Source organism: Diaphorina citri, unplaced genomic scaffold (assembly GCF_000475195.1).
Source record: "Diaphorina citri unplaced genomic scaffold, Diaci psyllid genome assembly version 1.1 scaffold740, whole genome shotgun sequence".
NCBI lineage: Eukaryota > Metazoa > Arthropoda > Insecta > Hemiptera > Psyllidae > Diaphorina > Diaphorina citri.
In genome coordinates this window covers 129,230-146,205 of record NW_007378173.1, presented here as the reverse complement: position 1 = coordinate 146,205, position 16,976 = coordinate 129,230, and the positions used below count along the sequence as shown (strand labels likewise).

Sequence of the window (16,976 nt, the reverse complement as noted above, 5' to 3'; positions counted from 1 at the left end):
ATTGCCCATCATATCCTATGCCCCTATGCTCACCATGCCCACCATAGACATAGATGATGCCCAGAGACATCAAGGACATGCCCTAAGCCCATCAATCCATCATAGATAATGATGAGTGTCAGTGCAGCGTAGGGGATTGTCATTTCTGGCTAAATCGGGCCGCACTTGAGGACAATGATCGTTCTATTTTCAGTGGCACTTCAAAACCCCTAAAGTGACCTCAAGAGATAGTGGATGACCCTTTATATGATTTGTGTTACCGAGGGCCAACGGCATTGAACACGCTTGCAATGTTTATTTCTGTCCCCATGGAGGGCAGGTCACATGGTGTTGTGTCTGAGACATTACATACTCGCGGATCTCGGCACAAATTAGTTTTATTGGGTACTTAATACTTGCGTTTGCAGCGTTTTACCCTAGGCGCGAAGAGAAAGGATAGGATTGGGCAGGCCAAATGTTTCAAGTCCCCATGGAGGGCAGGTCACATGGTGTTGTGTCTGAGACATTACATACTCGCGGATCTCGGCACAAATTAGTTTTATTGGGTACTTTTAGTACTTGCGTTTTACCCCAGGCGCGGAGAGAAAGGATAGGATTGGGCAGGCCAAATGTTTCACTCTATTTTCAGTGGCACTTCAAAACCCCTAAAGTGACCTCAAGAGATAGTGGATGACCCTTTAAATGATTTGTGTTACCGAGGGCCAAGGGCATTGAACACGCTTGCAATGTTTATTTCTGTCCCCATGGAGGGCAGGTCACATGGTGTTGTGTCTGAGACATTACATACTCGCGGATCTCGGCACAAATTAGTTTTATTGGGTACTTAATACTTGCGTTTGCAGCGTTTTACCCTAGGCGCGAAGAGAAAGGATAGGATTGGGCAGGCCAAATGTTTCACTATGAATAACTGGGGTCAGAAATCTCTTTGTTCTTTTGATGAGATTTGAAAAATCTGCTCAAAAGTCTACTTCCTACATTTATCGCAAGATAAAGATAAGATAAGAATTTTTTATCTCTTCCACTTCCAGTATTACTAATTATGACTAGGTGATAGTAAAACTCGGTCCGGATTCCGGAGTCGGTGTAGATGTCAAGAGAATCGGAACCAATCTTCTAAGGAAATAATACTTGTGATTCTACCTCATACTGTATAGGACTAGCCGGATTCCGGAGTCGGTGTAGATGTCAAGAGAATCGGAACCAATCTTCTAAGGAAATAATACTTGTGATTCTACCTCATACTGTATAGTACTAGACTAGACTAGACTAAAGGCCAAGGATAAACTATTTAGGCCCATTTATTTTCTTCTCATACTTTCAACAAGTCCCTACTCCTTAGGGACAAAGCCCATGTTAGACCCTCTCTTAAAATAAGAAATGGTATGTCCTCACAGTCCTAAGGATCAGGCCCTGCAATCATCACCTCTTTACTCGTTGTGAACTTATTGCTGACTCTGGAGTTTTATCTACACGTCTAGAAGTTGACACTATCGAGTTACCTCCGTGAAGCCTGCATGTTTGCGATGTAGGTGTTTACGAGTTTCTTTGTACTGAAAGCCTCATGCCTCTCGTTTACAAGGTACGCCTGATCCGATAAGCTCCAATGGAAACCAATATATCCCGACATTCCCGACGCTTATAACTGGAATTGAATATAGAACATACCTTGTAACCTTGTTTATACTTCCAGCGCTCCAGCATAGGACTGATAAGTCCCTTTACTCTCGAAGTCTAAACATGTGAAGGGGCATTTAGTTTTTTGCCTTGAAAAAAAAAAAAAAAAAAATGCATTTGAAATTCATTTCACTATTTTTGATCTGGATAGAGTTGTTCAAAATCCAAGTTTCTATTAAGGTTCATTGTGTATTGTAGCTATGGCGGGTTTATTAGATACTCAGAACAAAGGCCGAGATTATTGCCCATGGCAATCACTACCATTCAAGCCTATAACTATTCTTATTTATTTTTTATGTCTCAGTTCAAAATCGACAATTTTTGTAGCCAAAACCAAATATCAGCCCAAAAGCTATCACCCTAAGGCTAATTGAGACGCTGACAAAAAACGCCAACACTCAAATTCGCGTGTCTTTCCTAAAAAAAAAAAAATTCCAAAGTATTCATTCAAAACATTAAACAACGCCTTCAGTAGAATGGTATTCACACAGTGTGACAAGTAGACAAGTTCACTAGAAGAATGCTCATTTATCTTTAATTCTCTCGTGACGATTGCCAAAGCGCAGCGATAAAAACAGCTGGTTTTGTTTTCACAGGACGGGATGATGATAACGGGCGGAATTTTGTGGGCGTCACTGCAGACAGTGAGGAAAAACTTGGGAAATGACAACTAGACAACAGCCAAACGAGTTGTACTTGCCAGATATACCACAGTGTACTGTAGTATTATAGGCACACGTAGAGTAGTGTGCTGCAGTGTTGTAGATTATAGGCATAGGCACACTACTACAATCTAGTTCTACTTAGGCCACTAATACACTATCAGGTATAGACCTGACAGGTACCTAAGCATGAACAGGTGTACCTGACAGTGTATGGCAGCAATAATGAGTCTCTCAGGCGACCTGGAAGTGACTTGATAACTGATGAAAATTCGATCAGTTCCACCTTATAAGCGAGTAGACCTGATGAGTCGATGGCGGTTCTATCAGGTACACCTGATAAGTTCTCAGTTTTCAACAAACTTGGGTGTTCGAATTCAAAGTATTACGTTTTCAGCTCCAGAAGGATAAATGGTGAACCGACAAAATCTTCAGGTCTACCTGAAGAATGTGTGTATCAGGTAGTAAATGCTGATATACAGATCGGAAAAACAAGAAAAGACACACAGTCGCTGAGACACTAGATGATATAGTACATACCCACGTAGCAGCATTGTCGTGACAGAAAATATAATTTGGTGTGAATAACTCATTTATCATCATTAACTGTGCGTAGTGCGAAATTACCTAAATAATGATACCTATACCTAGGTAGGTATATCGTATAATCTAATGAGAAATATCAGAAATATGTTTGTATATCGTTTCTGCTCATGTATTCCGGGTACCAAAGAAGAGGTGACATTTCCTCGAATATGTTTACTTGCCTGAAGGCCGAACGTAATTGAGGTTCCAACGAAAACCCATTTCTTAAAGGTTTCTTACAAGCTGAAGGAAGGTTTGATAGCAATATTTATTTCAGCACGTACCTATACCTAGGTAGGTATATCGTATAATCTAATGAGAAATATCAGAAATATGTTTGTATATCGTTTCTGCTCATGTATTCCGGGTACCAGAAGAAAGAAGAGGTGACATTTCCTCGAATATGTTTACTTGCCTGAAGGCCGAACGTAATTGAGGTTCCAACGAAAACCTATTTCTTAAAGGTTTCTTACAAGCTGAAGGAAGGTTTGATAGCAATATTTATTTCAGCACGTACCTATACGTAACATCCATAGTAATTGAGGTTCCAACGAAAACCTATTTCTTAAAGGTTTCTTACAAGCTGAAGGAAGGTTTGATAGCAATATTTATTTCAGCACGTATACGTAACATCCATACTTTCGTAATTCCTACCTATCCGGAAACTATTGAGCTTTTGAAATTAATATCCTTTAGTCAGTTCAGACTTTTAATCAATTCCAATTATCTTCCCAAGAGTACAGAATTCTGCCTTTTAAGGGGATACCGGGATAGGTAAGAAAATACCATTTTATCTGCCATTAATTGGATTCTTTATCCTACCGCCTACATAAATATATTATTACCTCTTGCTAACCTTGGGCTTACACGTACAGGTATATTGTTTTGGGCTTATGCACTAGGGACCAAGGTATTATTGTTCTATTGTTTATTTTGCACCGTCTTCCAGAGCACGGGCGCCCCAAGCTGCTGTCTACTATTTAGGATAGCTATTAGAAGTATAGATGCACTGAGCATGTCGTCATTCTATTGTTACGTCACTCACACCAAGATACTACGGTGCACCATGCAACAGTCGCTGGTCTCTTTTGTAGAGAGGTTTGATAGAGGGGTACGATGTCTGGCTGGGGGACGTTAAACAGGGAGTAAACCAGCTTAGTCTGGCTGGGGGACTATAAACAGGGAGTACAACAGTCTGAATTTCCCTTTTCTATTGTTACGTCACTCACACCAAGATACTACGGTGCACCATGCAACAGTCGCTGGTCTCTTTTGTAGAGAGGTTTGATAGAGGGGGACCATGTCTGGCTGGGGGACGTTAAACAGGGAGTAGACCAGCTTAGTCTGGCTGGGGGACTATAAACAGGCACAAAATTTCCGAGTTTTGTGCAGAGTGGTGAGTACCAAATTGACAGAAATCCCAAGTCTACTTTTAAAGGCAACACCGCGGACCATCTCATCGGCTTGTTGTAGCCTTTACCATGCATCACCCTAGTTAGGGCTGATTGAGAGGCTGACGAAAAATGCCGACCCCGTCTGTATACGGGAAAAGGCGAAGAAAAAGAAGAAGATAGAGGAAAAAGAAGAAGATATTTTGTTCTTATTATATGGCATCATCTAGAAAATCACCCTCTCACGAGGAAATTTATATATAAATCACCCTAGTTAGGGCTGATTGAGAGGCTGACGAAAAATGCCGACCCCGTCTGTATACGGGAAAAGGCGAAGAAAAAGAAGAAGATATTTTGTTCTTATTATATGGCATCATCTAGAAATCACCCTCTCACGAGGAAATTTATTAGTGAACAATTGGGACGTCGGAATCGAATTCCTGTAGCATAATTTTACCGAGGACAAGGCTCACTGCTAGATTCGCAAGCATAAGAACTTACAGTCCTTCAAGGGATTTCATTTCAGTCCCTATACTCCCTATTTTCAGTCCTATGCGAGTCAAAAATAAATGACCACCATGTCACCAACCAGATTTATTTCAGTAGGGCTTATTGAAATTAAGAAAAGAGACAAAATTTTACTCATTAAGAGATCTAGTAGGCGTCTGCAACGGAGAGCCGACCATAGTACCGACCCTCCCAGAAAATCAAGAAATTGAGCTGAGTATTTTTTCTGCAATGGTCTCGGCGAGGGTCAATGGTCACCGTTGTGCCCGCGCACTTATGGAAAAACGTATTTCATTGTACCTGCTAGATTCGCAAGCATAAGAACTTACAGTCCTTCAAGGGATTTCATTTCAGTCCCTATACTCCCTATTTTCAGTCCTATGCGAGTCGAAAATAAATGACCACCATGTCACCAACCCCGTCTAGAGTCTAGACTTTCAAATGTCTCACGAAAGAATTGAATACCTACCATGAGTACGAACCTGGAGAGAAGTTATTTCCTACCTACCAGGGACCGAAAATAACACTTACCCATCTAATGGTATAGTACCACTATAAAGGACTAATACCTACTTATCTAATGTTAGAGAGCTATTAAAAGATAAATTTCACGATTTCCGTATCAATTAGGTGTGTAGGTATTTACCAAAAGTATAAGTCTAAATGGGGCCGCTACCTTTCAGTGTTCCTAATTATAATTAGGAAGGTATCTAGGGATAATGAGGTATTTTGTTTTTCGAAAACAAAAATACCTACTCTTTGGGTTATTAAAGTGCAAATAACTCATCATTTAATTCACATTCAACTGTTCAAAATTGCATTATTCGTCTTGAATTTAGTTTGGAATAGCAAGCTGAATGTACCTATCTCTCACCCCCTAACCTACGAGACATTCAACTGTTCAAAATTGCATTATTCGTCTTGAATTTAGTTTGGAATAGCAAGCTGAATGTACCTATCTCTCACCCCCTAACCTATGCCTGACAATTTACCATAAATTCTTTACCAGCGTTCAAATTTAAAATAGGTATTCCAGATAAAGACAAATCGAAGCTTTTGAGCTAGGCTTGGACACACCTCTAACAAGGCTTATGAATGACCAAGAAGTACCTACTTAAGTACTTATTTGTGTAATGCCATTTATGTAAATGAGCCATCCTCAAGAAAAGAACATGAACCTACAGGGCAAGCCTTCAACAAGAATCACTTCAATCTAGTTCGTGTTATAAAAAAGACAAAAGGTTTGATGGGAGAGGGTGTTGGGGTCTGATGTACAAAATGGCATTACACTGTGTGCCACAAGCTTCCAATATTGAAATTTAAATCTAAAATACAGGGTGTCCCAGAGTAAAAATGTTTTGATCATTGACTGGAAACTTTCATTTACTTAAAAAGTTGAACATTGAGCTACAATTAAATGGTGTTGGGGTCTGATGTACAAAATGGCATTACACTGTGTGCCACAAGCTTCCAATATTGAAATTTAAATCTAAAATACAGGGTGTCCCGGAGTAAAAATGTTTTGATCATTGACTTGAAACTTTCATTTACTTAAAAAAGTTGAACATTGAGCTACAATTAAATGTTAAAATTGATTAAAACACCCTTTGATTGTATTAACACCCTGTAGTGTTCAGTTTGAAGTACCAAGTGCCTACCTAGTAAATTAATCAGTGCTTGATTAAAACACCCTTTGATTGTATTAACACCCTGTAGTGTTCAGTTTGAAGTACCAAGTGCCTACCTAGTAAATTAATCAGTGCTAAGTACTTATCTATTGAAGGAAAAAGATTAATGCAATACCTGATTATTTTATGATATTAAAATCTTGGGTATGTACCCCAGAAATCAGAAAGTCAACTGTCAGACAGTTTGAAAACAACACCATGAGTAAGGGAGGTACATTCTTCAATGTAGGTACTTATCTATTGAAGGAAAAAGATTAATGCAATACCTGATTATTTTATGATATTAAAATCTTGGGTATGTACCCCAGAAATCAGAAAAAGTCAACTGTCAGACAGTTTGAAAACAACACCATGAGTAAGGGAGGTACATTCTTCAATGTAGGTACTTAGTTTAAAAAAATGCAATCTAAAAAGGTAATTGGTACCTACTTAATAATTAGGCATCAGTAAGTAAACAGGTACTCAATGTAGGTACTTAGTTTAAAAAATGCAATCTAAAAAGGTAATTGGTACCTACTTAATAATTAGGCATCAGTAAGTAAACAGGTACCTACATATTAGAAGCTACCTAAAGATGTCAAACTATGGTTTGGTAATTAAAAATTAAGAATGTGGAGACCGTTGAATATTGACAGAGGGTCACGCACAGCCCATTAGCACTTTTGAATTGCTTTTCATGACATACCTATCATAAGCCTTGACATTACGTAATGCAAATGTCGAGCTTTTGCAAAAACGGAAAACAAGGTAGTAGGTAACTACCCAATACAAGAAACGAGGTTTCTGTCCACCTGCTCACTGATGAAACTATCGCAAAACACATTAATATAGTCCAAAGAAAACAATGAGTCCCATGAACAAGAAGGTTGAGTACTTGTGTCCATGGGATAATACCTACTACTGAAATCGGACCTGATTTTGTGCCCCCCAAAAATCAGATCATAAAAAGTAAAAGTTTGAAAGAAATATGGTCCGATTAGACACAGATCTCGTATTGTAGGAACGAGTGAAAAATTTCATATTATCACGAAATTTATAAACCTATTCACCTATTGAGCTTCTTCCCTTCCATTTTATGGACGAGTAATTCAGGAGTGTTGAGCTAGATGTTTGATGCTTATACCAACCTATGTCCTGGATATCTAGGCCCTTACGTATACCCAGATTACCTAGGACAATACCCACTTGTTAAGTCCTTATAGCGAACTTTTTTGAGCGATCTTAACACAGTGATATTTTGGCTGTCCAGAGAAAAAGCCTCTCTTGCGGGTACCTATGTTGTACCGACGAAAACCCCCCCCCCCCCACACACACACATGGGAAAACGATTATAACAGGTAGGCGGCTTTTTAAGAAGTTTGATACAGGGAACTGTAACTGTATTATCGTCCCGAAATCGAAGAGAGAAGGAATACAGTCAGCCGTTCCGAAAACAAACCTTATTTGTTTAGGATTAGGTCCGCCCCGCACGGCCGAACCCCTGACCTAGGGCGAAGCATTTTAACTTCCTTGTGCAATATTCCTACATGGCGAACAGTACGATGTAAAACCGAAGATTAGCGTCATAGGTCTAAATGTACCTCTATTCATTTAGAAAAACATTTTACAATACAGAGATCTCCTATGCAGATCTAAGAGAATAGAATTATATTCAGAATAGAGTACTGGTAGGTACTTTGTTTATATTGTGAGCTCAATATCTAGGGATAGGTCGGTATAGATTAGGTACATTATACTGCATCTCATTATGAACATGAACACAAATAGAGGCGCATTCAACAGCGTTTCCCAAACCAACACACGACGCACCCTACTGTGGGTATGGATACTTACCGAAAGATATGAGAGGACAGAGTTTGTTCGATACAGGTTTATTGTTACTGTATAACCTCTAAGGTCTTTAAAAATTACCTATATTAAGGATAAAATTCCATACCTCTTCTGGGATTGAACCAACACTCTCCTGTTTACTAGGTGATCGTCTTGACCACTACACCACCACCGGGACAGGGTCTGAATAAAAAGGGTAAAACAAGTTGAGAACCGCCCAGGTAGGTACATAGGGGACAATAGACAATACTGTATCACATTAGTCAAGACCAAGACCTTGCCAGCGGGATAATACTAGGCCGCACTATCCAGGTCTCAGTTTAAATAAGGACGTATTGATATTTCCATTATTGCGACACAACTTTACCTTCATGAGGGAGATGGAGACCGTCATTTGTGGAAACATTAGGAAAAGATCAATCGAAAAGTAGGTATTGAAGAGAGAGAGAGAGAAACAGATATGCAGGGTTTTTTTCTGTCACTTTTCATCTTCCTTTGATCATTTTGGTGGAGATGTCAAAACTCCATACCTCTTGTAATACAGATTAGTGGAGATGTCAAAAGACTATTATACACATTTTGCAACATGTGTAAATTGGTGGAGATGCCTGAACACCATTTCACATTTAATCTCACTGAAACTAGCTACCTAGTTAGCTTGGTTCCTTGGTTGGTAGCGCGTCTGCCTTGTAAGCGCTAGGCCGCGGGACGATAAACGCCGACCCCGTCTGTACGGAAAAAGGCGAAGAAAAAGATATATGGCATAGATGTGGTTTATATTGAGGTAAGCAGCAATAAATTGGACGAACTAGTCGGGTGACCCTTTAGAAGTCCGCTTCATAAGACCTTGTTTAGACTGCGGGAGTAAAGGGACTTTTCAGTCTCTTTCTGGCAGTATAAGCGGAGCATATTCTATTCTTTAGAAGTCCACGACCCTTAGGTTAGTCGACTTGATGAATAATAATATAATACATATTTCAATATTATTAATATTATTATTATGTAAATAAGAACTCGAGGGCATTTTCTTATAAAATCATTTACAGTAATTTAAATAAAATTTATTCTTTTCAACATCAAACAGACAAGGAATTCAAAGGAAAATGTTTATCTACGGCCTTTTTGAAACAATAACAATACCTAAGCTCAATGTATGCTTCATTTCAGGTGGAAATTAATCTTTAGAAGATTCATTCTCATTTTTACATGCGTATTTTAGGGATTGGGAAGAACATGGTGCTTACGAAAGTTCTTCAAGTTTAAGGTCCTTGAAGAAGTTTCTCTTATGAATGAAACATACAAGGAAGCACACAAAGCTGTAACTGTAATATTATAAAATTTAAAATTTTGTGCACAACATCAATAGTTATAATATTCTTATAATATTTTTTAAAAAGATCAAAGGAAGTAAAATTGACTAAAGTACTTATGTTATGAATATTTTCTCCCAATTTCCCATCAACAAATAAAATAATCTTGGTATCAGACAAGAAATCAAAATACAAAAGTTAGATGAACTTCTTTGCTAAAATGAGCTTTATTTCACCCACGGGGTACGAACTCAAAATGACCTTTATCGACTGTTCGATCTAAATTTTAACGATCGGACATATATTTATGTAGTATTTTAGTTGAAACAAGGTGAGAAATTTTACTATGAGAGTAATCTCAAAAGTTTTCAGAACGGTACTTCTTCGAAAAGTATCCCATATTTATCATCGCAGGGGGGATTATATTAAATGGTTTAGCGTATTCCGTATGCCTCCCCATACTACGCCTAAAGTGAAAGTTCAAATTTCGTAATTTAGAAAAGCTTGTTTCTCAACACAGTTCAGAGATTCTGAGCTCCACTCCTAGGTATAGAACTAGAATAAACAGGTACTACATATTAGAAGCTACCTAAAGATGTCAAACTATGGTTTGGTAATTAAAAATTAAGAATGTGGAGACCGTTGAATATTGACAGAGGGTCACGCACAGCCCATTAGCACTTTTGAATTGCTTTTCATGACATACCTATCATAAGCCTTGACATTACGTAATGCAAATGTCGAGCTTTTACAAAAACGGAAAACAAGGTAGTAGGTAACAATTGCTTTTCATGACATACCTATCATAAGCCTTGACATTACGTAATGCAAATGTCGAGCTTTTGCAAAAACGGAAAACAAGGTAGTAGGTAATGCGTATTCCGTATGCCTCCCCATACTACGCCTAAAGTGAAAGTTCAAATTTCGTAATTTAGAAAAGCTTGTTTCTCAACACAGTTCAGGGATTCTGAGCTCCACTCCTAGGTATAGAACTAGAGTTCTGAAAATTCTGAGCAGGGAATTCTGCACCAAGGTCTCCTGGTAACCAACATAACCTACACCTCACTATAACACAACACACCCATGGGGAGTATTACTTAGAGTCTTAAACACCTGGGTTTAAGTGTTTAATCACAATATTGTCTGCGGCTGATTAAGCTAAGTCAAGAATTATCCCAGGGTGAAATAGTCACTTGATTCCCCGTATAGCTATTCCTTACGTAGGTACCTACCATTGAGCAAAATCAAAAACATAATACTTTCCTTCCCACAGGATAAGGAAAGTAAAAATACTATTAAGGAGCTGTACTTCCCCTCGAAAATGGTGCACGGGTAAGTTTTCTTCAATCCAAACGAAACTCACTACAGAAGGGTTAAATGTTAAATCGAAACAAGTTGTTGACAAGTATTCAATAATAACTGAAATAGATAGCTACATATGTATAAGACAATAGATATGTATAGACAATCAAATGTGTACCTATTAACCCAGTCGAGATTCCAAGGTCACAGTCAATTTCCCGTGCACTGTTTTTGAGCAGCAACAATAAAAGCAAGACTACTATCAGCTACCATAACCGCATAGGAAAACGACTTTCTATACTGAAGCCCAAGCCCACGTTCTCTAACGAGGTAAGGCCACCCAGTAGTTCAGTTCGAAGTACAAAATGAACGTTTCCAAAGAAATATGTACGCAGGTAATAGTGCGAGTCCACGTGTTCCAATATCTAACTACATAGAGTAAAATGTTTTTATTTTACTCTATCAAGCCCACGTTCTCTAACGAGGTAAGGCCACCCAGTAGTTCAGTTCGAAGTACAAAATGAACGTTTCCAAAGAAATATGTACGCAGGCAATAGTGCGAGTCCACGTGTTCCAATATCTAACTACATAGAGTAAAATGTACCGTTGAACCTTTGACACGTTTGGCAACGTAGCCTACTTTTTAGATGAATCCTTGCTGCCATATTCAAATGGATGAACCATAGATATTTTATTAACTCAAGCAGTTTTCCCCCGAACTTATCTCTACGTTAGAGATGATAAGAAGGTACCTATTTGATAAAAGGATAACATTATTTTCCGACCGACCCAGTAGGTAGATTTATAGATTCGTAGTACCTTAACCCATCCTTTAGGGCTGTTTGCCCCTACACGTAAGCCTCGGAGTGGGCTTTTTGTTGTAACTTATCTCTACGTTAGAGATGATAAGAAGGTACCTATTTGATAAAAGGATAACATTATTTTCCGACCGACCCAGTAGGTAGATTTAGATTCGTAGTACCTTAACCCATCCTTTAGGGCTGTTTGCCCCTACACGTAAGCCTTGGAGTGGGCTTTTTGTTAATGGAGTTAAGCTCCCCAGTAGGTACCTACGGATATTATAGCTATGGAACGGGAAAAATCTAATGAGACTCCAAGTACTCAAAGCTCAAAAACCCCAATATCAAACCCCAAAAATTAATGTATTATTTGATTCGTTAACAATTTTGAAACTAGGTAAATAATTCAAAGATAAAAACGGAAAATTCAGCAGAAGAAATTTTAAAAGTAAGTAACATGAATCAAAAGAAAGCACCTCGTAGGCTAACACAACATCGAATAAAGACAATTACCTAGGTATCTAAAACAGAATATCTGAGTTGTACATATAATAGAAAAATAACTATGGCACATATTTATATAAAATAGAATATTAATAATAATTTAACAATAAATTAGATTCTGTGATAAGAGTTGTGTTTACTTGCCTCAATTGCACTTGTTACACCCCCCAAATCCCTATTCCGAGTTTGAATTCGAGCTTCACAGCCTTCTGCATTTCCTATAATGCTATCAGCTACCCATATACACTCTCATACGCATATATGTAAATTATTGTAAATAGATAATTTGACGCTTCTTCATTGAGGACATAGATATATATTGTCTTGCAAAACAGTGATAATGAACCTACACAAATAATAATTATAAATTTATATTCCTTTCGATATCGACACGAGAAAACACCCAAGTACATGTTTTAATTACTATTAGAAGACAAAATCATAAACACAAACAGAAACTTTATTCATAAAACTTTCATCAGCTGGTGCTGAAGCTCCTTGCCAACTTTGAGGAGTGTAAATAGTAGACTTATCTCGAGAATCATCAGATATGTAAATATTTCAAGATTCTATTGCTCTATTACTGCAGTGAATAGGAAGTGTAAATAGTAGACTTATCTCGAGAATCATCAGATATGTAAATATTTCAAGATTCTATTGCTCTATTACTGCAGTGAATAGGAAAAAAAGCATAAAAAATTTTTTAAAAAAAAAAAAAAAAAAAAAAAAAAAAGATGGCCGAAACATTCATATCCCATTCAAACACGATTAAATTATTTCTTTACGACGAAATGGCATATGAAATACTCACAGGTCGATATACATACATAGATACCTATCTCTGTTAAATGCCCTCACCTGCTACCAACTACCATTGAGGTCAAAACTTCAATGACCTCAAGAAGTGCGATATTGATAGCCTGGTAGCTGGTATTTTTTCCAAAATAAACCACTTAACTTCCCGTTAGATCATTGGTTATAAATATTTTTGTTTAGAAATGGAATATCTACTTTTGTTTAGGTATAAAATTAATGTCATATCTGGTAAATCTATTTTCTTCAATGGGGGGAATTTTACGGGTCACAAATAGTTGCATTGCTGTCGCTTGATATAGGCCTCGTAATATTCAAATTGATTATCTTGGATTATTCTGAAATATTTCACTTGGCAAATGGCATTCTTCAGTAACATCACTCATGTCTCATATTAAATGATGAGTTATTTGCACTTTAATAGGTAACCCAGAGCGTAGGTATTTTTGTTTTCGAAAAACACAATAACTCATTATCCCTAGATACCTTCCTAATTATAATTAGGAACACTGAAAGGTAGCGGTCCCATTTAGACTTATACTTTTGGTAAATACCTACACACCTAATGGGTACGGAAATCGCCATGCTCAGTGCATCTATACTTCTAATAGCTATCCTAGATAGTAGACAGCAGCTTGGGGCGCCCGTGCTCTGGAAGACGGTGCAAAATAAACAATAGAACAATAATAACCTGGTCCCTAGTGCATAAGCCCAAAACAATATACCTGTACGTGTAAGCCCAAGGTTAGCAAGAGGTAATAATATATTTATGTAGGCGGTAGGATAAAGAATCCAATTAATGGCAGATAAAATGGTATTTTCTTACCTATCCCGGTATCCCCTTAAAAGGCAGAATTCTGTACTCTTGGGAAGATAATTGGAATTGATTAAAAGTCTGAACTGACTAAAGGATATTAATTTCAAAAGCTCAATAGTTTCCGGATAGGTAGGAATTACGTATGGATGTTACGTATAGGTACGTGCTGAAATAAATATTGCTATCAAACCTTCCTTCAGCTTGTAAGAAACCTTTAAGAAATAGGTTTTCGTTGGAACCTCAATTACGTTCGGCCTTCAGGCAAGTAAACATATTCGAGGAAATGTCACCTCTTCTTTCTTCTGGTACCCGGAATACATGAGCAGAAACGATATACAAACATATTTCTGATATTTCTCATTAGATTATACGATATACCTACCTAGGTATAGGTATCATTATTTAGGTAATTTCGCACTACGCACAGTTAATGATGATAAATGAGTTATTCACACCAAATTATATTTTCTGTCACGACAATGCTGCTACGTGGGTATGTACTATATCATCTAGTGTCTCAGCGACTGTGTGTCTTTTCTTGTTTTTCCGATCTGTATATCAGCATTTACTACCTGATACACACATTCTTCAGGTAGACCTGAAGATTTTGTCGGTTCACCATTTATCCTTCTGGAGCTGAAAACGTAATACTTTGAATTCGAACACCCAAGTTTGTTGAAAACTGAGAACTTATCAGGTGTACCTGATAGAACCGCCATCGACTCATCAGGTCTACTCGCTTATAAGGTGGAACTGATCGAATTTTCATCAGTTATCAAGTCACTTCCAGGTCGCCTGAGAGACTCATTATTGCTGCCATACACTGTCAGGTACACCTGTTCATGCTTAGGTACCTGTCAGGTCTATACCTGATAGTGTATTAGTGGCCTAAGTAGAACTAGATTGTAGTAGTGTGCCTATGCCTATAATCTACAACACTGCAGCACACTACTCTACGTGTGCCTATAATACTACAGTACACTGTGGTATATCTGGCAAGTACAACTCGTTTGGCTGTTGTCTAGTTGTCATTTCCCAAGTTTTTCCTCACTGTCTGCAGTGACGCCCACAAAATTCCGCCCGTTATCATCATCCCGTCCTGTGAAAACAAAACCAGCTGTTTTTATCGCTGCGCTTTGGCAATCGTCACGAGAGAATTAAAGATAAATGAGCATTCTTCTAGTGAACTTGTCTACTTGTCACACTGTGTGAATACCATTCTACTGAAGGCGTTGTTTAATGTTTTGAATGAATACTTTGGAATTTTTATTTTTTATTTTTTTTTTTTTTAGGAAAGACACGCGAATTTGAGGGTCTTATATTTTCTGTCACGACAATGCTGCTACGTGGGTATGTACTATATCATCTAGTGTCTCAGCGACTGTGTGTCTTTTCTTGTTTTTCCGATCTGTATATCAGCATTTACTACCTGATACACACATTCTTCAGGTAGACCTGAAGATTTTGTCGGTTCACCATTTATCCTTCTGGAGCTGAAAACGTAATACTTTGAATTCGAACACCCAAGTTTGTTGAAAACTGAGAACTTATCAGGTGTACCTGATAGAACCGCCATCGACTCATCAGGTCTACTCGCTTATAAGGTGGAACTGATCGAATTTTCATCAGTTATCAAGTCACTTCCAGGTCGCCTGAGAGACTCATTATTGCTGCCATACACTGTCAGGTACACCTGTTCATGCTTAGGTACCTGTCAGGTCTATACCTGATAGTGTATTAGTGGCCTAAGTAGAACTAGATTGTAGTAGTGTGCCTATGCCTATAATCTACAACACTGCAGCACACTACTCTACGTGTGCCTATAATACTACAGTACACTGTGGTATATCTGGCAAGTACAACTCGTTTGGCTGTTGTCTAGTTGTCATTTCCCAAGTTTTTCCTCACTGTCTGCAGTGACGCCCACAAAATTCCGCCCGTTATCATCATCCCGTCCTGTGAAAACAAAACCAGCTGTTTTTATCGCTGCGCTTTGGCAATCGTCACGAGAGAATTAAAGATAAATGAGCATTCTTCTAGTGAACTTGTCTACTTGTCACACTGTGTGAATACCATTCTACTGAAGGCGTTGTTTAATGTTTTGAATGAATACTTTGGAATTTTTTTTTTTTTAGGAAAGACACGCGAATTTGAGTGTTGGCGTTTTTTGTCAGCGTCTCAATTAGCCTTAGGGTGATAGCTTTTGGGCTGATATTTGGTTTTGGCTACAAAAATTGTCGATTTTGAACTGAGACATAAAAAATAAATAAGAATAGTTATAGGCTTGAATGGTAGTGATTGCCATGGGCAATAATCTCGGCCTTTGTTCTGAGTATCTAATAAACCCGCCATAGCTACAATACACAATGAACCTTAATAGAAACTTGGATTTTGAACAACTCTATCCAGATCAAAAATAGTGAAATGAATTTCAAATGCATTTTTTTTTTTTTTTTTTTCAAGGCAAAAAACTAAATGCCCCTTCACATGTTTAGACTTCGAGAGTAAAGGGACTTATCAGTCCTATGCTGGAGCGCTGGAAGTATAAACAAGGTTACAAGGTATGTTCTATATTCAATTCCAGTTATAAGCGTCGGGAATGTCGGGATATATTGGTTTCCATTGGAGCTTATCGGATCAGGCGTACCTTGTAAACGAGAGGCATGAGGCTTTCAGTACAAAGAAACTCGTAAACACCTACATCGCAAACATGCAGGCTTCACGGAGGTAACTCGATAGTGTCAACTTCTAGACGTGTAGATAAAACTCCAGAGTCAGCAATAAGTTCACAACGAGTAAAGAGGTGATGATTGCAGGGCCTGATCCTTAGGACTGTGAGGACATACCATTTCTTATTTTAAGAGAGGCTAAAGAAATAGCAAAGGTTGAGAGCGAAGGGCATCCACTCGTAAAATTTGTAGCCAAAACCGAATGTCAGCCCAAAGCAATCACCCTAGTTAGGGCTGATTGAGAGGCTGACGAAAAATGCCGACCCCGGCTGCATACGTGAAAAGGCGAAGAAAAAGAAGAAGATAGAGGAAAAAGAAGAAGATATTTTGTTCTTATTATATGGCATCATCTAGAAATCACCCT

At 38.1% G+C, this 16,976-nt stretch overlaps 3 long non-coding RNA genes across 3 annotated transcripts; all 3 read left to right on the top strand.

The window, feature by feature from the left end:
• Positions 1-6,502: 6,502 nt before the first annotated feature.
• On the top strand, positions 6,503-7,325 carry LOC113468455. Its single transcript, XR_003392200.1, has 2 exons — positions 6,503-6,736; positions 6,979-7,325. It is a non-coding gene; the product is annotated as an uncharacterized LOC113468455 (long non-coding RNA).
• A 2,033-nt stretch (positions 7,326-9,358) lies between these two features.
• Positions 9,359-11,199, top strand: LOC113468456. Its single transcript, XR_003392201.1, has 2 exons — positions 9,359-10,194; positions 10,632-11,199. It is a non-coding gene; the product is annotated as an uncharacterized LOC113468456 (long non-coding RNA).
• A 443-nt stretch (positions 11,200-11,642) lies between these two features.
• On the top strand, positions 11,643-12,852 carry LOC113468457. Its single transcript, XR_003392202.1, has 2 exons — positions 11,643-11,745; positions 11,911-12,852. It is a non-coding gene; the product is annotated as an uncharacterized LOC113468457 (long non-coding RNA).
• Positions 12,853-16,976: the final 4,124 nt, after the last annotated feature.